We start from the raw sequence: 8897 nt of genomic DNA on the forward strand, positions 1-8897 counted from the left end.
TGTCTTTTGTCTTTTTCCATGTATGGCAACGGATCGCAACCCTCAGTGTTGTCCCCGTACCGGACTGGGGACCGGCAACGGGATCGCAACCCTCGGCGTTGCTCCCGTGCCTCGCTCAGCCAGTGAGCGGGAACCGGTCTGTATGTGGGATCCGAACCCTCGGGCGGGAGCGCCACCGCACTTCCCAAGCGGTGCACTTATCCAGTGCGCCACCGGGCAGGCCCAGTTAGAGCTATTTTAAACCCCTTTTCTTTATACAGGTTAAACACAGGCTTTGGGGGCCGGCCTGGTGGCGCACTGGAGAGTGCACCGCTTGGGAGTGCGGTAGTGCTCCCGCCGAGGGTTCGGATCCCATGTGGAGACCGGTTCCCACTCACTGGCTGAGCGAGGCACGGGAGCAACGCCGAGGGTTGCGATCCCGTTACCGGTCAGTAAAAAAGACAAAAAGGAAAAAAAAGCACAGGCTTTGGAGTCAGAACTGAGTTCAAATTCCAGCTTTGGTTCTGATTAGCTTGGCCACCTAGGACATGTTGTATAACCTCTCTGTGCCTCAGTCTCCTCATTTATAAAATGGGGTAATAATAATAATATCTACCATATAAAGTTATTCTGAGGGTTAAATGTGAAATGCTGATCACAGATGCCTGGCAGCTGAATAGATTTTAGGTGTAATAATTATTTTTATAATGTTCTGCAAAGGTTCACTAATGATTCTTGAATAGAGTTAACCTAAAGGCAGATTTTCTTTTCTTTTTTTGTTGTTTTTCTTTGGGATTTTTTGTTTGTTTGTTTTTGCCATAAAATATTGAAAAGAAAATCTATTCCAGCATTTTGGAATACAAATTTGGGTCAAAAACCCTCAAGCAGCTGACATTCTAGGAGACTGACAAGTATACATGTGATTAAATGCAATGTAACAAAGGCTGTGTTGTGATACAAGAACACAAGGGCTGGTGTGTGTGTGATGGGAGTATGGTTTTGAATAGTTCCTTCTCTTAAATGTAAATCTTTTTCTTTGGCTCCAAGGCCAAAGAATTGGTCCCATTTTTTTCTCCTGGCTTTTTTCAGCAGCACCACACTTTCCAAATTTTCCTTGTGGCTTTTATGTTTTGTTTTGTTTTGTTTTGTTTTGCAGCTGGCTGGCAGGTACATCCAAACCCTTGACCTTGATGTTACAAGGTGTTACTCCAAACAACTGAACAACCAGCCAGCCTGGTCCAATTTTTTTCTTGACTGGCTGGATTAACCATGACTTTTTTTTGAAATTTCTAAAGGTGAAAGACAAGCACCTTGAATTATGGAGGGCACTATAAATACTGTTTCCTGAAGAGTGAGGTCTTTCTACTGGTGAAGTCAGTTCTAGGATTTTTGACCTAAAAAGTTTTTTGACATACTTTTTCTTTGCTATCCATTTTTTTCTTTTCTTTTTCTCTTCTCTACTTTATCTTTTAGTTTCCAAAGGAAGAATACTTTACAGATTCTAAGTGTGTTTTATATGTAAAGACAGAAAATGATGATTTTTTTACCAAAAGTTCCGTATTACGAAAGTGAATATAAACTTTTCATGCATATTGAAAATGCAAATGATTTTAATTTCATTGCATTTTTCAGAATTCTCAACCATAATCCTCTGAGTACTGTTGAAGATTTACATCTTTTTAAATTGTCAACATTAAAATATCTGTAAGTATCACAGTAATGTCATGAGTCACAAGATGACTTCTGCTTTTCTTTTTTCCTTTCTTCAGAGATTAAGTATTTTCACTTGAGCTAAAAAGTCATAATTTTAATTTTAACTGGGTTATTGGGGGAAAAAGTTATTGGCAAAGGAAAGGACTAAGAGAGGATGTATAATGGGCAAGACTGCCAGCAGTGGAAGAGAGCAGAGTTGAAGAAAACACATAGACATGGAACATGAGACACATGTAGGAATATCATTTATACCAGAAAGCAAAGAGGAAGAGCTGTATGTTATTTAAAAAAGAAAAAAAAAGTGTAATCAAGACAGGTGAATACAATTCAAAATGATAAGTAACATAATGGTTAAAAAAAAAAAAGTAGAGGTTCTCTATTCAATCCCAAGGCCATTAGTTTAATGATGCAAATAAACTTAAATTTATTCAATAAGAGCGCTCTAGAATTATCTTCTATGGCCAATAAACTCTTAAGATTGTTTATAGAGAAGCCAAATTTGAAGTACTCATACGTCTCGAAATGTGTTTTTAAGTACAGAACTTTTGTATTGGGGTTCCTATCATGAATGTTTGGGCTTTCTCCTTCAGAGACATGGGAGCAACACAAGTGTCACAACAATTGAGAACACCATCCTGATGACTCTTGAATTGGAAAAACTGTAAGTTATTTTTTTCTTAGATTTATTTTCACTTAGTTTTGGGGTTGTTTTATTGTTTTCTTAAGTCAGGTTTATTGAGGTATAATTTTCACATAATAAAATTTACTCTTTTTAAGAGTACACTTTGATGAGTTTTGACAAATGTATGTTATGCAACCACCACCACATTCCCAATATGGAACATTTCTCTCCCCTCAAAAAGTCCCCTCAAGTCTCTCTGCAGTCAATCCTCTCCTCCCACTACCAGCCCCTGGCAACCACCAGTCTGATTTCTGTCCCTATAGGTTTGCTTTTTCCAGAATGTCTTGTAAATGAAACTATGTGGCCTTTTGCTTCTTTCATATACATAATCCTTTTAAGATTATGTTGTTATCCATGCTGTTGCGTCTATCTGTAGTTCATTCCTTTTTATTGTTGGGCAGCATTCCAGTGGTGTGGATATACCAGTTTCTGTATCCATTCATCAGTTTATGCACATTTGGGTTTTTTCCAATTTTTTGGCAATTATGAATAAAGCTGCTAAAAATACTCACATGCAGGTCTTTGTGTGAACATATATTTTCAGTTCTTTGGGGTAAATGCCTAGGGGTGGGATTGCTGCATCACATGCTAAGTGCTTTTTTAACTTCTTAAGAAACGGCTGAACTGGGGCCGGCCCGGTGGCGCACTGGATGAGTGCGCCGCTTGGGAAGTACGGCGGCGCTCCCGCCCGAGGGTTCGGATCCCACATACAGACCGGTTCCTGCTCACTGGCTGAGCGAGGCACGGGAGCAACGCCGAGGGTTGCAGTCCCGTTGCCGGTCCCCGGTCCGGTACGGGGGCAACACTGAGGGTTGCGATCCATTGCCGGACACAAAAAAAGAAAAAAAAAAAAAAAAAAAAGAAACGGCTGAACTGTTTCCTACAGTGGCTGTACCATTTTGCATTCCCTCCAGTGGTGTATGAGAGTTGCAGTTGCTCCACATCTTCACCTGATCCTTCTATTCCAGGGTTTTTTTAAAATGTTAGCCTTTCTACTAGTAGGTGTGTAGTCATTGCAGTTTTAATTTGCGTTTCTTTAACAGCTGATGATATTGTCTATTCATGTGCAAATATCATCTTTACCGAGTGTCTGTTCAAATCTGTTCCCATATTTTGATTGGATATTTATCTTCTTATTGAGTGTTAAGAGTGCTTTATTATATACTGTGGATACAAGTCTTTTTTTCTCAGATATGTGTTTAGTAAATACCTTCTCTCAGGTTGTGGCTTCTCATTCTATTTAAAGTATCTTCGAAGAGCCGAAGTTGTTAATGTTTTAATTTTGTTGAACTCTAATTTAGCAATTTTTTTCTTGAATGGTTTGTGCTTTTCTGTGTCTGACCTAAGAAACCTTTGTTTAAGAACCCATTGTCTAATCCAAACTCACAAAGATCTTCTCCTATGTTTTCTTCTGGAAATTGTGTAGTTACATTTAGGTCTATGATCCATTTTGAGTTAATTTTTATGTATGGTGTGAAGTATGTCATTTTTTTGCAGTCTTTTATTTCTATAGGGCCCTATTGTGACAGTTTGTTACACAACTCATCGCAGCTTACATTTTGCCATTCTCCCTCCAGTATGGCAAGCTAAATAGAAACATGCTGTTGTGCTAAGGCTAGTTGAAGGGATTACACAAGATCAGTATGGAAAAAGGCCCTTCATTTAGCAGTCTGCTGCAATCATTTTTGTCAGGTCACCTCCTTGACTATCTTCACAACGTTGTCAGCAGATCCATCAGATACTGCTCTAGCCTCATCACCCTCAACCTCCTGCAGTGTCTGACACAGTCAATCCCCTCCCATGTTGGCTAGATGACCTTCTCACTGCATAGTCAAAGTTGTCATCCAGCAGCCTTTTCACTTTCTTATCCACAGTAGTGGGGTTCTATCTGCTTTTCTCCTGACCATTACTGGATAAGAAAAAAGTGCTATCGTTCTCTGTAGCCATTTGCCATCAAGGACACAAAGAGGTTAAAGCAACTGCCACAGTGGAGTTCATTATTGAAAGTCCTCAGGAGTTTAGACATTTATATACAAAGTAAGTAAGCCAGCTCCTGTGTAATGATCTTTAATGTGTATTGAAAAATAATTATTCTCAAGTAAGGATAATCTACACCTCAGGTCATTTGCAGTCTCAAAAATTGGTCAGCATGCTTTAAAATCATTATTTAAGTTTGTCATCACTTGTACTATTCCTAGTTCATACTTTATAATGAATAACAAAACTACGATATTTCCTATGAAGTGTTCTTGCTAAAAATGTTTCCTTGTTATATTCAGGTTGATCATACAAAAACAAATTGAGGAGAGTAAAACAATTGGCTTGAAGGCTTAAAAAATGTCAATGCCATGAAAGATTTTTAAAAGATGGGGAACAGTTGTAAATTAAAGGAGACTAAAGAATCATGAAAACTAAATACAATGCCTGGTGTTTGATTGGATTCTGGCTTAATAAAAAAAAAAAGCTATGAAATGACTGGGACAGTTGGGAAAATTTGTATATGGACTATGTAGGAGACAGAGATATTCATATTAGATTTCACTGGGTGATAATAGTATTGGGGTATGTAGGACAATGCCTTGGTTGTTATGGGATGCACACTGAAGTGTTTAGCAGTGACAGCTAAATTAAAGGAGACTAAAGAACCATGAAAACTAAATACAGTGCCTGGTGTTTGATTGGATTCTGGCTTAATAAAAAAAAAAAGCTATGAAATGACTGGGACAGTTGGGAAAATTTGTATATGGACTATGTAGGAGACAGAGATATTCATATTAGATTTCACTGGGTGATAATAGTATTGGGGTATGTAGGACAATGCCTTGGTTGTTATGGGATGCACACTGAAGTGTTTAGCAGTGACAGGTCATAATGTCTGCACTTACTCTCAAATGGTTTGCCAAGAAAATGTATAAACATACCCACACTGAAGATAGATGTGGTGAAGTGTCACCAATTGTTGAATCCAGGTGAAAGGTATACAAATATTCATTATACCATTCTTTCAAGTTTTCTGTAGATGTGAAATTTTCCAAAATAAAAAGTTGGGACAGGAAAGGAACAGCAAACACTTTCAGAGTTGAGGTTGCCATAGATTTAAAATGCTGGATTACTCTTCTGGGTCCATTCTTTCTATATGAACATCAGAAGCTTCCACCAGACCCAAAGGAATATTAGTCACATGTAATTACGCTTCTAGGGGTTTGAAAAATGTGTCAGGCCAACTTATTGGATGCAGTTTTTTTGTTTTTGTTTTAGTGACCGGTAGGGGGATTGCAACCCTTGGCTTGGTGTTGCCTGCACTGGGCTCAGCCAGTGAGCGCACCGGCCATCCCTATATAGGATCCGAACCTGCGGCCTCAGTGCTCCCAGCGCTGCTGCGCTCCCAGCGCCACACTCTCACGAGTGAGCCACAGGTTCGGCCCTTGGATGCAGTTTTAATCTAAAACTCTTTACATTGTACTGCCAACTCAGCCTTCATGGACCCGAGAAACACACTTCTGTTTTGACAGTCGTAACGTGGTCCTAATAAAGTCATCATTTTGAAGGACTCAGAGAAGGCACCCAAGGTGGAAGAGCATGATTACTTTTCAGGCAGCCTCTGCAAGTTACGAACTAATTAACATTTATTGAGTACTCACCATGTGCCAGGCACTTTTCAGGTATTGATACATTTTTTCCTAAAAACTCATTAGAGGTAGGTGCTATTATAACAGAGAGGCTGAGCAACAGAGATTAAGCAGTTTGCCGGAGGTCACATTATTAGCAGAGTTGGGATTCAAGCCTTGTCTGGTTATGGAATCTGTATTCCTAATCACCATCCTATCCTGCTTAAAGTTAACCTGGAGGACTTACTCCAGTCACAGAGACAGTTTTTATCTCCCTGAAACTGAACCCAGTAAACCATAATAATAAGCTAATCAATAGTTTGGGTATCTTTTTTGCTCAAATTTTTCTTTTAAAAAAATTTAAACCTACCAGAAAGATGAAAGAATAAGTACAATAGACAGCCTTGTATCCTTTGTGTGGATTCTATTGTTAACATACTCTCTTTCTCTCTCCCTCTTTCTGGGTGGATCACATAGGAGACTTTAGTGTAGAGCTCAATGTTCACAGCTGTTAAGGCAAGATCTTTCTGAGTACCCAATGCCCCTTGACTCATGAAGTTTTCCAGCCTGTCATGGGAATAGACACTATTCCTAAGCCTGTGTATAATTCAATTATTCTTCTAATACTTTTGTTGTTGCTGCTTTTTCTTTTTATGGCTGGCCAGTACAGTGATCTGAACCCTTGACCTTGGTGTTATCAGCACCATGCCTGTCTAATGCTTTCAAGTGGTTCTTTTCCTGGCGTTAAGTAGTTTCCTCATACACATGCACTGATCAGTACTTTGCTGAACACTCAAGAGATCCATCTGCATAACTCCAGAGTTCCTTCTCTGTGCAATTCTTTTCTCTCTAGTATTCTTTGTGGATTCTAGTCACCTCAGTTTTCCTGGATTCTCAGCTCCATTTCCTTAATCAAGGAGTCCGCAAGTCTCTGCCTGTATCTCCCCCACCCTTGCATCACAGCCTGGAAACTGTCTCAAGGCAGTCATAGGGCTTACTTCATTTATTTCCCATCTCTTGGAGGTCACTGTCTGTCACTGCCTGATGTTCAGTGTCTTGAGAACTGTTGTTTTCGTTGCCTGATGTCTAATGTCGTGAGAACTGTTGTTTTGTGTATTTTGTCTAGTTTTTCAGTTCTTTCAGGTGGGAGGTTAAATTGGTCCCTGTAACTCCATCTTGGTCAGAAATGAGTAATGTTCTTTAAATCTGTTTTGTTTGATCTAGGATCCAATCAAAGATCAGGTATTGCATGTTATGTCTTTGTTTCCTTTAGTCTAAAGCATTTCCCTACTTTTTGGTCTTTTATGACAGTGTCACTTTTGAAGAGTCTGAGACAGTTGTAAGTTGTCCCACAACCTGGATTTGTCTGTTTCCTTCTGATTAGATTCAGGTTAAATATTTTTGGTAAGAATACTACATAGGCAATGTATCCTTCCTACCTCATGACTTTAAATGGCCTATAATGCTGTTTGATCACTTCATTAAATTGGTATCTTACAGATCTCTGCATTGTAAAGTTATTTTTTCCCCTTGGTAATTAATAAATAGTTTGTGGGGTGATACTTTGAGATCAGTTAAGATTCTTCTGGTGAAAGCCTTTTCACCCAACTGTGAATCAGTGATAGTCTGAATGAATTATTATATTGGTGGTTGCAAAATGGCACTTTTCTAATTCTATCATTCCTTTTACATTTAGTAAGTGCCACTATTCTGTTTAAGAAGAACTCCCCACTCTTTTATCTTTGATTATCATTATGAACTAATGTATCCTTCACATTATGTTGTACCTTATTATCATCGTTATTCTTTTGAATGCTCAAATTGCCCAGATTTGGCCAATGTGATCTCTGTTATTGTTTAACCACATAATGCAGGTTTAAACTAAGCTGTTTTTTTATGTACAGAGTAATTTCTATTACTTACCACAGCCAACAAGACTTGAGAAAGGGATTCTGGAATAGGGGCTTATCCAGACTCTTCTTAGAAGTCTGCCTTCTCCCTTCGCACTCTCATGCCAAAGTGAGACTTCTGGCATGGGAGGAGANCAGACTCTTCTTAGAAGTCTGCCTTCTCCCTGTGCACTCTCATCCCAAAGTGAGACTTCTGAGATGGGAGGAGATACTTCTGAATTAAACTTTAGATCAGTGTCACCTAATTCTAATCCCTATCACATTTATTCTCAGTGTTCTGTGTCCACTGTTGTACTTACCTTTCTACTGGGCACCTCTTGTCTTCCTTCCTATTTACAGTATTCAACAGCAGCAATAGGCCATCTGGTCCCTACCCAACTGTCCAGGCCACACACCTCATGAACTTCTTTTTGCACCGGCCAGTGATATCTACCTACTCAGGTAACCCCTTTACCATTAATCTAATTCTGTGTTTCCATTTATAGGATCTTACCTAGCCATATGGCCTGCTGCCTCTGCCAATTTAAAAGTAATATTGAGGTTGTCTGCAAGACAGTCAAGCTGCATTGTGACAGTACATGTCTGACAAACACCACACATTGTTGTGAGTCTGAATAACCTGATGATACATTTTTTATTCTTATTTGTTTTTAATTTTTAGTTGGTGATGATAAATTTTTACACTAAAGATATAATTGCTTTATTTTATTAATTAGTTCATAATTCCCAAATTTCTGTACTACTCCCTTGCTGAAAGTCAGGTTTTCACCTAATATTACATATGTTTGCTGACTCCTAGTTTATTTGACTGGGATGTATAGCTGTGGCCTGACAAAAAGCTGTTCCATGAGTCTTCCTTATCAAAAGCAGTCTCTTCTCTTGACAGTTGAAGAGGCATCCCTAAAGAATCCAGAAGGAAGATTCATGAAGATATTAAGAGCTCAGAAGAAGAACACAAGCACTGAGCTGACGATTGAGCCAGAGAAGGCATCCTCAGACAAAACT

General features: G+C 39.0%; 1 long non-coding RNA gene across 1 annotated transcript in view; it reads left to right on the forward strand.

Moving 5' to 3' along the window:
- The first annotated feature begins 1611 nt into the window (after positions 1-1611).
- The window catches only part of LOC103601825, a 20558-nt gene continuing 13272 nt past the window's right edge, over positions 1612-8897 (forward strand). Inside the window, exons 1-2 of the long non-coding RNA XR_551479.1 lie at positions 1612-1683; positions 2283-2353. This is a non-coding gene — a long non-coding RNA (uncharacterized LOC103601825). The remainder of the gene's footprint in view (positions 1684-2282; positions 2354-8897) is intronic.

This window comes from Galeopterus variegatus, unplaced genomic scaffold (genome assembly GCF_000696425.1).
Source record: "Galeopterus variegatus unplaced genomic scaffold, G_variegatus-3.0.2 Scaffold3897, whole genome shotgun sequence".
Classification (NCBI taxonomy): Eukaryota; Metazoa; Chordata; class Mammalia; order Dermoptera; family Cynocephalidae; genus Galeopterus; species Galeopterus variegatus.